Below are 15314 nucleotides of genomic sequence, written 5' to 3' on the forward strand. Positions count from 1 at the left end.
ACTGAGGTCTTCCCAACATTATGTTACTTTCTCTGAAGCTTAACACCTCACTACCTGCATGTGCTGCTTGTGAGTGTCTGATTATAGTCATGTTGGGCTTCTTATTTATTATTTAACTAATTTATTACACCCCAGGGGGCGACATGTCTTGTCACAAGACCATGCGTGTCTCGCAGGACACGCTATAACTTGTGATATTGAGACAATATTAATATGATTTAAGGATAATAAAAGTTAGCCACAATTCTGATCATTTAATAACTTGGGGTTTTCCTAAGAAAAACATTAGCCTACATTTAATAATTTTTTCTATGACTTTACATGCACAATTCGTGAGTGCTATAAGTCAGAACAAACTTGGATTTGTAGGGTTGCCATTCATGTTTGGAATAGGTATGATATATGCAAATCCCCACGAGACTAGGAAGGCCTCGGACGTCTATATATCATCATACTCATGGATTTGCAGTACCCTGAGCAGGTTTGGTCTACTTAGGTGTTGCAACGTGTCATATGTAATTCTATCCGGTCCAGGACTGGTACCCTTATAGAACTTCAAAGCTCAATTGCAATCAACTTTGGAAAACTCAGTTATAGACCTGCTACTCCCTGCCATCGAAAAACAGGGACATCCTCTCAGCCCTCTCCTTCTTTGGAGCCTATGGAGGTTCATAGTTCATGGAGCTGCTAAATCTGGTGGCAATGTCTTGGAAGTTGTCAAGAATCTGACCCTCACTCTCAAGTTGAGGTTGAAAGTACTCCTTCACTGTCCCATGATCCAGTTGACAATGGACCACACTTCAGAGGAAGGGGTGTCTCAGTTGACAGTGGAGACATATTCTTGACAGGACCTGTGTTTGCCTTCCTTGACAACTCTTTGTGCTTGAGCCCTAGCTTTTTTATGATCTATGAGATTGCTCTGAGTAGAGGCTAACTTGAATATTCTGTACCTCCTATTTCATTCTTGAATCACTTGTTAGCAATATGGTGTCCATCATGGAACTCCAAGCCTGCCAGAATTTGAAGAAATCTTCAGAATTTCCTCTGTTGCCATGTTAATGATTGTGTCTTCTATATGTGTGATTTATGTGAGTCTGGGCAGTCAATTATGCCTTCCCTTGTGAATAACCTTCAATATGCTTTCTTGAAATTAAATCAAATTTCCAGAGCAGCACCCAGTGCACAGATTTTGTAAGAAATGCAGATCAGCAAATGGTCACTTCACTTCCCAAGTGATCATCACTTTGGTGTCAGAGAACAAGTTCCCATCATTTATAGTTAAATCTATAACCGACAGGGTACCATTTGCTCCCCTCTCATATCACTCCTTTCACTCTCCCAAGTGTGATGTTGAGCACTGAAATCTCCATAATGAGAATTTTGCTGGGTAACAGCCTCACAAGAGATTCAAGTGCTCCCACATCCAGGGACCTCATGGGTGGGATATAGAATAGATAGAACAAATAGCTTTGTAAGTTGTATCAAACTTCACCCTGCATGCTACTGCCTGCAAGGGGTTGTTAGCAGAATACATTTGTTCATGTAGATAAAAATGCCTCTTCCATTATTTTTCCTGGATGAACATTGGGGGTTATCCTTCCCCTCCAGGAGCATCTCTTATAAAGAGAAGACATCTGGTACATGTATTGATTTCAAAAGCACAATCTGCATTTTTGTTACAAGCACTTCTACAATTCCACTGTAAAACAGTGAATTTACAGTTTAAAAGTGACTACAGGCAGCATATGCCCCCTGAGTTCTTACTTTTTTCTTTTAATGTGTTCTAAGGGAGCAGCTCTGTGGCCATCCCCTAATGTGATTGACCTACATGGGGTCTGATGATCTCGGGATGGAACCATTATGCCAGGACGAGTCCTGTTCTTTATTGATATATGTTCCATTCTCTTTTGAGATATTCAATCTCCTGAGTTTTGCTTTGGGGGCCAGTTGATGGGCCAGACTGGAGAGTGACCTACCGGTATGTCTCCAGATGTGGACTTCCAGGAACTTATGCACTGCTCTGCCATTACCCATCGCCTGCGATCCCAATCTCTGATAAATTTGTGAAAGGGAGGTGGGAAGACCAGGAGAGTTCGTTGAAATATTTGCCTTCTTTCATAATGCTTTTATTAGTCAAAGTGGTAGATATTGATTGTGTCATGGATAATAATCTTGTCATTGGTAATCAGTGTCTGTAGGGAAGTTGGGTCTGCCGAAGTCGAGACATTGCACTTTTGTACCTTGGTCTTGGCTACTTGGGCATACAAAACACCAGGTGTAGGGGTTTGGGCTCCTTCCACCTCTTTTCTCACCTACTTATAGTATAAAATTATCTGAGTGGGTTTGACTTGGCTAATGTAATACAGTTCAACTTAAGAGTTCTTCAATTTGTAAACATCCTATATTTTCCACATCATCAATGGCATCCTTAATGCATTTGGAGATAACAAATGCATTAATCTTGTCCACAGTTACCTTGTATTTTGTACAATATACTGTAATATGATTGAAGTGTTCTCTGGTTTCACGTGGTATTCAACAGTTTGGGGTCTCATGGTCAGTGGCTGGGGGAGGCTAAAGTCATGTACCTGGCACCTCTGGTCTTGGTCATATCGTCAGTTTGGAGGGGGTGGGGGTGTTTTCCTGCCCCATGGAACTAAAAATAGGGTGGTGAGACACCACCCCTTAAAATATTAAGAAACAACTTAAGGAAAACAGGAATCCTTGTTAATTAACAGGATCACTGGAAAGGATGGCTATCAGACCTTTCCAGGGCTGTTATATACCGTGAACTTTGCCATTTGTTTCCGACTCAAAAACAAGGGCCTCTGTCCTGCAAGGGAGGAAAACACTTCGTGGCACTACCTTCAGGATTCAGCTTCATTAATTGTCTGCATGGCTCTACATGCTAGGCAGAAGTCCAGCGTACACCCACTAAAAAATTATTCGGCACCCTTACGCCGTGATACAATATGACACGTGTGCTGAATAATTTTTTTGTGGGTGTACATGAGACCAATCACCTATATAAAGATCATCTCAGCTTGTTGTGAGAAACTTATCAATACTCGAAGAGTGCATTTCAGGGCACAATAAAATAGTATAAACATAGGTAATGAGAATTCCAAATCATATCACTATAATACCCCAGAAATTTGAGATATTATACAGTACTGTACTACAAAGGGAACTATGCTGAAAAGAGAAATTTTTAAACACATCAGTAGTGAAAACTTAACACTAACCAACAACAAATAATGGAAAGAACAATACATGGGAGAAAGGTGACTGTACAGCTGTGAAGTATCAATAAGGGTAAGAATGCAAGCTGCCCGGAGGTAATGCTGGAACTCACAACAAGACTTCCTCCCTAAACTTGTGGTAGTGAAACACAGAATGGAGTACAGTAATTTGCTCTCATATACAATTTACATATATGAGCTACTTGAGAACTCTTTCTGTGGTGGAGACTAACCCCAGCAACCACAGCTTTGTTGGTGAGCTGACTGTTCCTGTTCAACTTGGAGAAGAGGAACTAGTCGACTCATTTCTGGTCTGAGAAGCTGGAGGTGGTCCATGAATGCTGAATGATAGAGCTCAACCCCTCCTGTTCATGATGTCCCAAGCAGATGAGTTTGGTCTCTGGACCATAAAGCCAACTTAGAAAATAGATTGTTGAAAATAACAATTATGTTAACAGGCCATTTATGATCAAATAATGTTTGGTACACAAACACTGAACAGATTAAGTCCAGCCATGTTTGTTCATGAGCAAACTGACTTGTGTCAACTGACAATCAATATTTATTTGTCCTTGTATGATTAATTCATAAACTCAAGGTCACAAAAAATTAATTCATCTGCAATAACTGAAAACCACTGAAAATAGCAATTATGAGGAAGAAGAATTTTCCTCCTGTACAGTATCTATGTGACAATCAGATCAGGTTCAATCTTCAAGAAGTATAACTCTTCTTTGGATGTGGTATAGTCAGTCTTTTGGATTAAAACTGGCATGATAAATCGAAAAATTTCTTTGCAAATTGACCACCAGTCACCCCCACATTTTCAAGTGCTAAAATCCAACACCAAAAGAAATATTTGACTTGAATCCTGCATGTTAATGAGACCATCTTCCAGTGAGAGAAAAGAGAGGAGACACATTACACAAGGAGTAAAATATAAAAAAGTAATATCTAGAATGACACAAACACAAGACTGAGAAAAGAGGAAAACTGGGTACAAACGGGTGAATTATTCAACAAGCTGGTGAAGCTGAAGCCCCAGGCCCATGATTTTTATAAGCTGGCATGCGTGTAAAGTTGCATTTGCTCAACCACTGACAAGACAACCGCAATCATTATCTGATGCAAATGCCATATGGTGCTACAGTGCAACAAGCAAATTAGTTCTTTTGAATGACCGAGTCAGTCATTTGGAGTCGGTCGTGTAGGTTGCTTGGTGCTGCAGGCTGCAACTGAATTTGTAGCGCAAGTGAGTTTGAAATTGACCATGAATTTTGTGGTGGCACTGGATAAGAATGCCGTATTATCACAAGTCAAGTTGGCAAAACCTGAAAGAAAGAGAGAAATGCATTGTTCAGGTTACAAATACAGTATGTCCTTAATTGCTCCATAGTGTTCAAAACAATTATATTTTTGGTTATTAAAACATCAAAATTCCATGTTATAAAACAAACTTTTATAAAGTTCTATTACCATCTACAAATATAAAGGAATCTTTTAAATTTTACTTTATTACACGTTTAGACAAATAATGTGAGCATCATTATTTTTGTGTTAGCTTCGACGGGTCCCATATGTACCTCAGCCGCAGGCCCGTGGTTGGGTTAATCCGCTCCTGGGTACAAAGGAAATGTTAAGTAAGACAAAAAAGGAAAATTGTCAATGAAGACTCAAGAGAAAATAAACCCAGCTTGTCTAACACTTCCAAACAGTGATTATCAAAACTGATTGATCACCAGACCTGTTAGTAAATTGGCAAAGTAAAAGAAAATAAGAAACATTACAAGATAACATAACATGTCAAAGACCCCTGTGGAGTTTTAGAACTGCTCCACAGCTAACTGGTGAATCTGTACACATGTGACAATAGAAAACATACCAAGAAAGTGGGAATCCCTTATATGTCCTGTGGTAATGCCTCCACAAACAACTGACCTAACCCTAACCCCAACATTGTCAATTTCTTGTAAATTCTTTTAATCACTGACCCACCTTGAAATTTCACATATAATGTTGTCATAATACATTTATGGAAAGTGTTACTCATTAGAGTACGTACAACAACAAAATTTACTAGGGTTGCATCCTTGAAAAGTTGACTGTAATGTGAAATTCTGTCATGTGAACCCCATTTTCCCATTGGCTTCCATTATATACTGTAATTGGAGATGCATTCCTAAAGAAACTTTTTTTGACAAAAACACTTGAATTTAACTCGCCACAAACAATGTTGAGTGCTGAGTGAGGCGAGGTGAGGCAATGTGATTTACTGGGAGATGTAGCAAGCCCTAATGTTTTCGCAATCTGACTAAGTTTTTCTCCTGCATCAAACCTCGGTAAAACATCAAATTTTATATCCAACATAATTCCTTTACGGGCTCTTTTAGTACTACAGGTTGGGTATCCTTTATCCGAAATGCTTGGGGCCTTAAGAGTCTCGGATTTGGGATATTTTCAGATTTTGGAATACCTATATCCTGTATACATATCCTGTATAATGCAGTAGCTCACCCAGCAGGGATAGGGCCCAAGTCTATGCACAAAATTTATTTATATTTCATTTACAGCATATGGATATATGTCTTGTACTCTGTAGGTAGTTTTATGAAATATAATTTAATCATTTTGGGTATCAAATATATGATAAGATGTACACTAAAGACCCAGAAAGGTAAGCAATCACTACTGTCTGTTTGGCATCACCATGACACCTGACTGAGGTGCTAAGCAGTCTGTGTTACCTTTATTCATTACACATACTGTACATACTTACCCTAGTAAAAATTATGATATATGCCGTATTCAGTGTATTATCTACCATAAATATAATGAAATAAACTTGGATTTCAGAGCATTTCAGACTTGGGAATTTTGGATAAGGGATACCCAACCTGTACCACTTTCACTTGATGGCCTTTTTCCACTCATCTTAAATAATAGCAGCTGACACTGTTCACAAAAAACCGAGTTCAGTACAATGTGACGGTTATTAATGTCCTCTCACTGTAAGTTAAAACAAAAAACAAATGATGATAGTAACAACACTAATACTGACCGATAATCATTGAGCTAAACGACCACAGGCAGATGTGATCACCTTGTAACAAAGTATGGGTCTGTCGTGCTCCAGGTGGCCACATAGCACCGCATGGGTAGATGATGCTACGGTGACAAGTGCAGTGAGAGATGCATTCCATATTCCATGTGTCGGCAATTTTGGCCGGGCAATGACCATCGTTCACGAGAATTTCTTTGATTGTAAATAGGGAGGTGGTCTTAATACATCACCATCGTTCAAGCAAAATATCGTAAATAGGGAGATCGTAATTGGGGATACCTGTACAGGGGGGTATTTGTATTTAACATAATGTATTTAACTCCAGCCTTGCCATACTAGCTGGCTTCTCCGCCACCTTCCGAGTCATGATACAATGAATCAGATGCACAGTATCCCAAAACCTATTAACTTCCAATAACCAAGAAACCTTATGGTATGATATACCAGACAGATTCACAGGTTTTCCTAACCCCTCCACCAGAAGTAAATCCCATTTTACCTTCGCTTCAGCAAGCAATTCCTCTAGTGTGTATGTCTTCACATTACAGAACTTTATCTCCTCTACTAACAAACTTTCAATTTAAAAACTTCCATATATACAAACAAACCTGTCCATATGTCCAAATTTCCGTTCGGTGCGAAAGCGCAAGAGTCATTAGTTCTACCAGTGAGTTCTGCTATAACGCGTGTTTTGATAACGCGAATTTGCTCTAACGCGATTTATGAATTCGGAACAATATTTGTATAACGCGATCGCTTGTTTGCTATAACGCGATTTTTGCTTACTATTTCTCCAATTTTGTGGTATTGACTGTGAATATGGTAAAGAAGAATATCTCCAAAAAGCATTCTGATGATAGAATTCCCGGTGATTATCGTAAAAGAAAGGATATAACACTTGAAGAGAAGCTTGATGTTATCAACCTCAAAATCACCCTTCTCCCCCATCAAGTTACATTCATATTTTTTCAAGGTAAAGTGTTAAATTTACTGTATGATTTCATTATTAGATATGAATGTAACATTTATTTAGACTGTGCTATCCTTTGTGTTAGGCTAACTACTAAATTTTTTCGATTTCGAGTAATCTGCACCTAACCCTATTTTCTCCATAAGCCCTGTTATTTCTATTACGCGATTTTCTATAACACGATATTTTACAAGAACACAATTATCGCGTTATAGCAGAACTACCTGTACGTATGTTCAATAGATGCCGTTAGTGCTCAACTCCAAGCTTTCCCAGCCAAGTGGCAGCCATTTTAGTTATTGTCGTCTCAATAGCAGCATTACGGTGGTGATAGTTAATTTCTTGTGCTTTTTACAAACATTATTGACCCCAATATGTCTGAAAAGCATAAAGGTAGTGCCAGTGATTGGTGCCAGTGATAAGAGTGAGAGTAAAAAAAGACGCACGGTCATAATAGAAACAAAATTGGCAATATTAAAGCAAGTGGAAAGGGGTGATAAGATGACAAATGTGGCTGAATCATTCGATTGGTAGTATGATTTTAAAGTACAGTACAAGGAAAGAATTATGTAGCATATGTGTGTATGCAATCGACCATCATAATTAAGAAAAGAGAAAAATTGCATGATGAGATAGAAAAACTTGTGTTTGTAGTTGGAGGGCCAAAATCAACATGAATGATGATGATGGATGATGATTAATCTGTAGGGAACTGTTGACTTGATCATTCTATATGCCCTAAAACATCCCGCATAGCTCATGCCACTCTGAAAGTTTCTTTATTATTTCTACTTTCTTGACTAAATTCAACACTTTTCTATGTCTCTTCCACTTCTTTGGTGAATTACCACCCTTGTCACCACCTTTAGAAGAACGTTTTGGTGCTATGATGGGATTTTACAAGCACAAAACTTACGGGTCACAGCGAGAAGTATACACAGTTTGGTGGAGGACACGAGTAAGACAGAGGAGAGGCAGGAAACTGCGCTCTGCTTAAGTGACATCAGGTAGTTTCTTGTGGAAATTCGTTCGCATGTGCAATTCAACCACATATGAAATCAGTAATACCTGTTGCAATGAAAATATATTTTTGTTGAAAATCTGCAAATAGTCAAAACTGCAAATAAAAAATCCACGAAAAACGAGGGTGCACTGCACGTGTTTATTATCAGAGTATATCAGCACTGTTATTTTTTTCTATTTTGACTTGCAGTAGTCACATCATTAAACAACAAATATAAAATTCTTGGTGAATGATTAAATAAATAGCATTAAAGATTGGTGTGATTATTATATGAAATGAAAATTGTCTAAATGACATTTCAGCTAATAACAATCTTGTGCTGCTTTAGTTGACTGGCAGTTTTCCAAGACTTAATTTTGGTCTGTTTAAAAATGTAAAATCAAAGAAATAAACAATAGTGTAATTTATATTTATTTGTGAAAGATTTAAAAAAATTCTTTAATAGGAAGACAATATTCAGATATCAACTGTATTTAATTAATACAGGTACTTTATACTGTATAAGCACCTCCAGCCTCAATCACATTGTTTAGCCTACAAAACATAAATGCCACCAGGTCTCCGGTCAAGTTTCATCCAGCCGGATTTTCAAGTTGTTTCCATCTCTTACATCATAGCACTGCTTTTAAAATATACATACAGGTGTATATATTTTTCCAACTTAAAAAGTGGAATTTACCGTATTTGGAGTTGAACTCTTTATATGTTTCCTAATGAGATTAAAATGTTTAAAAAACAAGAATAAGGAAAATGAAGTCACAATCAAGTTTGCCAACCCTATCGAGATGATACAAGAGGTACTGTACAGTAGTGTTCATTTTAAAATCCATCACACCCAGGAGTAAAAGTAATTTATGGTTTGACTGTACAATACATATGTTCCTCATGGTTATTGAATAATTGTCAGGAATATTACATCTTAAAATTCCAGCATATTCCATCTGTACATTTTTAAGGGCCATTCTAAGAGTCAACCCAGAGGTTCAAAGTTGGCATGACACTGACTTTTGGGCCTAAGGCATACCATTAGGATTTTTACACTAAATATATTGGGCCAACAAGGGTTTTATTGCAAATATATGATGGAAAATCAAGTTTAGTTCCATTAGCTGATGCTAAAATGTGAAGTGGAAAAATAGTTGGTGGGGGTCACAGGTTTGAATACCAAACAATGGACAATATACATAACCACAAAAAACTACAATCCATTAAATCTGTTTTCATCCCATATAGAAAAATTCTCAACTGACACTTAATGTTCCATTGGAGAGTGCCAGACTCTTGTACATACCATCATCATCATCATCATCATCAGTGGTGATTGAGGCAAAGATGTGGTCCAAACATGTATCAACTGAGCAGTACTAGATTCTACATTTTACAACAATGTACAGTACAATATTTAGGTTTTTATGGCATACTATACAATACAGGTATCCCTCATTTAGTGTTAATTCACTTAGCATTAATTTGGTTTAGCACTAAAAAAAAATTTGATACCCTTTCTCACTTAATATTAGGTTAAAATTCGGTTTAGCAATAGCTTGACTCACTGGGAGGGGGAAAAACTGGGATTGAGGTGGCCTGTGAGATGTCATGTTGACATTGTTACATATAATGAAACTAAAAGTTGTGGAAAAATCATTACAGTACTGTATTCTAATGTTGCTTAGAAATAAATAATTATCACTTATATTGATGACCCCATACCTAGTACTACAGTATATTGTACTAGGTTCCATTATATAATTGTTGGTAATTGTACGTTTCCCTACAAAAAAAAACACAAACTCAACTCCTGATGGGTTATTGCATCAGCCAAAATTCCAGCAGTTTTGTTTACATGGCACAAATGATGCTGTCAGTCTGTAATGCTGGCAATATCCACACCTCTAAACTTTGGTTCCGTTCTATATTCTACAATTCTCTTACAAGTCTACACTTTTATTGTACGGTACACACTATTTAGCATATAAAATTAAAAAATACAGAATGATTTTCTTTTATTTAATTTTCCACATATAATGTATTGCATATGGGTACATAATTGAGGAGAAATTGGACAATCAGGTAATTGGCTGAGTGACTGTGCTGGTGGAGATAAGTGTACTTGTCTCCCGTTGATTGTGGTAGAATGATGACACATTGAAAGTTTTTTTTGGAGACTAACTAATATTGCATTGTTTTAACATAGTCTCATTATTACAGTACTATACTTAGAAAAAAAAATTACAAAGATGAATTTTGGAGGTAAATTCAGTTTTTTCATTCTGAAATCAAATCATGGAACATTTTTTTTAACTTTGGATTTTCATAAACCAAACCATTCTTAATTAGTGAATACCTGTAGCCATAAATACCCTCAGCAAGATTATTGTTGTAAATGATGAATCATGGCATCACATGTAGTGCTTTCTAGAGCTTTACAAACTACAAAATTTATGTTCACAGGCCCAGTAAATTATTCATCCTATGGGTATCATAATTTCTAAATGCAGGCTGTTCTGTTGGAGCCAATAATTTGGATTATATTACTTTAGACCAAAGACATTGCACTATTGTATGTTTAAATTTAGGGGTAAACTGGTAAAAAGGGTGACGATATTGAAAAGTGCAGGAGAGCAACCATCAATGCCATTTACAGTACTTACCTAATTAGGTCACATCAAGATTGACCAGCTCATGAGCATTTTGTCAATCTTGAATAACTTAAGGGTAAATGCTTGTCTCTGTAAAGCATCACTTGCACCATTGACTCCATGAGTAGCTGTGTATGCTGATCCATCCTGAAAAACTAATAGTCATGAACATATGACTGCAAGTTGTAAATCTGGTCTGTTAAAAAAAAATTATATTAATACATTTTATATTTATTGAAAATCTTCTGAGATGCATCCTTGAATACAAAAAATTTTGTAAAAAGATATCCTGAATATCAATCAGTGTCCACTTGCCTTATGCTCACTGAATGTATATTAATAAAGGTAAAATTTACAGACTAACTTAATTTGGTACATATTGGTAATAAATAATGCATAAGTAAATAACAATAATCCCTAACCAAATATGAATGGGTTTCTACTTACTTGTCTTGTGATCCACTAGGAAGTACCTGCACCTGTAGTACTTATGGTCATTCTCTGAAGTCCCAAAAACTTAAGGCTTTCCTGCAGGATCTGGTGAAATTGGGCATCCTCCTGGGTGGGAAACTGCAACAAACAATTAAGAGAGGAATTATAACTTGGGCATAATTTACAGCATAATGTTAAGCAAATATAGTACAAATCCTTTGCTCTATTACCCACCCCTCAGTCTTGTCCAGGACATCTGTTAAAACTTCTTTCTGGGTAAAGGCATTTTGGGGAAGAAAACTGGAAGGGTACGGGATTCGGGGAAATGTCCTAGTGTGGATTGGAGACTTTCTCCATGACCGCAAGCAGTGTTTGGTGATTAATGGCACAAAATCATCATGTGTACCTGTCACAAACGGGGTACCACAGGGCAGTGTATTGGGCCCACTGTTATTTGTTTGCTTCGTAAATGACATGCCTGATGCTATACATTCCTTCATACAAATGTTTGTGAATGACGCCAAGTTATTTCGGGAAATTAAGAACCAAGCAGAATGTGAAGAGCTGCAGAAGGATCTCTGTGAACTTCAAGAATGGTCGAAGAAATGGCTGCTAAGATTCAATGTCACAAAGTGTAAGAGGCTGCACCTGGGAAGTATCAATGGTAAGGAGGCATATCACATGTCCCAACAGGATGAAGAAACTGCATTAATTGAGACTGAATGTGAAAAGGACTTAGGCATGTATGTTGACAATGAGCTGAAGTTCTCAGGCCATTGCGAGAAGGTGAATCAAGCAACTAAATTATTAGGTATTAAAAGAAGGTCGTTCAGATATCTAGACGGTCTGTCCCTCATTACGATCTTCAAGAGTGAGGTGCTTCCCCGTTTGGAGTACTGTCACCCTGTATGGTCCCCAAGATATGCTAGGGACTGTCAGTTGATTGAAAATGTCCAAAGGAGGGCCACCAGACTGGTGCCTGCACTTTGGCACCTCAGCTATCCTGAGAGATTAGTGCGCCTGCAATTGCCTAGCTTATACTACATACAGGCAAGGGGGGGACCTAATTGAGGTGTATAAACATCTCAAAGGGCACTACTCAGTCGAGTGTCCTTACCTGGAGCTGGCGGACGCTCGCCCCACAAGGGATCACAGCTCAAGGTTGAAGAAGCCGCAAGTCCAGAAAACTGTGAGGGGTAACTTTTTCGGAGTGACAGTTGTGAACTCTTGGAACAATCTGCCAGAGTGTGTTGTGACGGCACCGAGTGTGAGCTCTTTCAAGGCCGGACTTGACAAGCACTGGAGCAGGTTCAGATACATTCAGGAGCTAGTGCATGCCCAGTACTTGCCAATCAGCCGAACCAATCAGTGGTGAAGAGGAAAAAGTAAAAGTTTATCTTCATTAATACCATCAAACTTCAAAAATAAAGCAGAAAAAGAAATTGTGAAGTACTGTACAGCAGAGTATGTACCTATATCTGACAACTAAAAATTGACTTTACAAAACAACCTAATGTACTTTACAGAAGAGTTGAACATCCTAAATATGAAATCTAAAAATATACATTACAATACTTTTATTTCCCATAGAGTATTATTAGTGTTTATGATAGCAAATGAAGAGAAACTAGGCAATCAGGTAACCAGCTCTGTGGTTGTGTGCATGATGGTGGAAGGGATGACTTTACTTGTCTTCACATTAGTTTGAAGAGTACAGTACTGAACAATATTGTGAATGTTGAAGAATAATGACACACTGAAGGCTTATTTGTAGACTTCATGACGTTGTGAGTGTTAGAGGTATCCACAGACCCAACCTATGGGTATGTTAGGTCAGGTTTTATGTATTGTCGTTTCCATCCTTGTGTTTAATATCATGCTATTAGTGTGTAATTTTTGTTTTAACCAAATCAGCAAACAACTTCTGGTGTTAGCACTATTCTACACCTTTACTCACAAATATGAGTGAAACTGCAATTTTACCCATTTATGGAGATGTGGCAATGATTTCTAGATAGTGGGCTGATCTTGGAATATTAGGGAATATGTGGGGTTAAAACACTTAGAAAAACACCAATCAAAACTTTGAGAACCTGGCCTAACTTTCCTCAACCTACTAAAAGTCCAAGTATTAAAAAAAAAATCTTGCCTTATTTAACTCATGGAGGAACGTTAACAATTTGTCTTCTTGTCTTGCATGTTTCGTCAGACTCCCTTGTAGTTGTTGGTTGTTCTCGGCACTAAGTGTTATACCTGGTGGCATCAGTTGAGACACCATTGTTATTGTTTATGAAAGAGGTTGACTGTGGCGGCGGTAGATGGCAGTTACAAGGTGTTGTGATTTTTTTTTACGGGGATCCAGGAATATCCAAAGGGGGTCCAAGAAGTTGTGGGTGGGGGAACCTGGCGACCAGTGCGAGCCCCCCCCAGCTGGGTTTTTGTGGGGAGGGGGGGTGGGGGGGTCTGTGATCCCCCCCACCCTTGTCAATTTTTTTAACCCTGACCGATACATGGATATTTTGGTGCCATTTTAAGGCCATGTGCACTTGATATTAAGAGATATTCTGAAGTCAATAGTAGTTACTTTTTACTATACAAAAACATCTAACTACAATACTACATTAAAGAAGTATTGGATTTTTTTTATGGAAAGCAGGAAGGGGTCCGGAACCCCAGCACCCCACTGGATCTGCCCCTGATTGCAAGGAAATATTATTAACAGTGTCTATTCCTACCTGGGTTTTGCGGTTTTGTACAGTATATATCGTCATTACTTCTCCCATCTTTTATTTATTTTCTCTTGTTCTTCGTATACTTTCACGCTTGGCCTAATAATGTATATTCACACACCGACTTTTTGAGACCTTACATATAGTTCACAATTTTTTATCTGAGTTGTAGACTTTAATGGTATTACAAATTTCCTTTTGTGCTCCTATCTGTTTCTTGAATTTACGATCATTTTCCCGTTTCGACTAATTGCCTTACTGTTTACCAGTGTTTGCATGCTTACACTATCTGTAGTTTGTGTACCTGCCTTAACATGCCGAATCAATGTAAACTTGTATGGCGATTTTACTGAAATGATCTGGCTCTCACCAGGTGGAGTGTGCCATTCTCTAAGGATTCCATTATTTTAGTAAGGTTAAGTAATGTGAGTCAAAGTGTGATCACTGTCAGTCTGGATTTATCTAGTAGTCTAGTGTAATGTTGCCACTCATGAAAAGAAAAGATTCCGTACTATGAAATGTATTCGGCCGTCTTCGTCTATCAGCTTGAGGGCTCGGTCGACCTTTCTTAAACCACTTAACTACCTCCGGCCTGTCTTACCGTCGAAATTAGAAATGGTCAACCCGGCCCCGCAACTAACTCCAGTTCTAGTATTGTGTTTCCGAATTTCACCCATTGTCTCTTCAAGCTGTGTTTGATACCATGTTTCTATCCTGTCTAGTGCATCTCCCAACTAAGCTAGGTGTTATCGTTGTCCCCCCCCCTCTAACTTTTCCACTTAGGCCTGATACTCCTCTCTTAATTCCTCCCTTAACCGCTGCAAATGTGTCTGATACTCCCCCCTTGTTTCCTCTCTTAACTTTTGAATATATGCCTGATACTCCCCCCTGAATTTGTTCACCCGTGCCTGATACTCCCCCCTTTGGTCCACGAAATCCTCTCCCATCTGTTGCACCTGTACCCCCAGCTGCATGATCTCTTCTCTGTCACTCTTTCTCCCCAGATACATCCCTACTGTCAAACACAAAAAGCCCATTCCTGTTGCAATCATGAGTAGACTTGAGATTTCAATCCCTACCATTTCTAGCCAAACCATAATTGCGTTCATTCTCCCAACCACAGAACTACCAGTCACAATAAAACTACGCTCTACTACCATTTGTAACCGGTCGGAATTCCTATTGGGGATTATTTAAATGGATGGTAATGCAGTGGA

General features: G+C 38.2%; 1 long non-coding RNA gene across 4 annotated transcripts; it reads right to left on the minus strand.

Annotated features, from left to right (window-relative positions):
- Nucleotides 1–241: 241 nt before the first annotated feature.
- LOC121858325 lies at nucleotides 242–12532 on the minus strand. 4 transcript variants are annotated; one of them, XR_006087418.1, is made up of 5 exons: nucleotides 12486–12532; nucleotides 11384–11506; nucleotides 10949–11083; nucleotides 8190–8341; nucleotides 242–4573 (listed from the first exon to the last, which is right to left on the minus strand). It is a non-coding gene; the product is annotated as an uncharacterized LOC121858325 (long non-coding RNA). The 4 variants fall into 4 exon arrangements; XR_006087419.1 differs by lacking the exon at nucleotides 242–4573 and adding an exon at nucleotides 4683–4860; XR_006087416.1 differs by lacking the exon at nucleotides 8190–8341.
- Between the last annotated feature and the right edge of the window lie 2782 nt (nucleotides 12533–15314).

The sequence above is a fragment of the Homarus americanus genome, unplaced genomic scaffold (assembly GCF_018991925.1).
Source record: "Homarus americanus isolate GMGI-L3 unplaced genomic scaffold, GMGI_Hamer_2.0 scaffold57980, whole genome shotgun sequence".
In the NCBI taxonomy this organism is placed as follows: Eukaryota; Metazoa; Arthropoda; class Malacostraca; order Decapoda; family Nephropidae; genus Homarus; species Homarus americanus.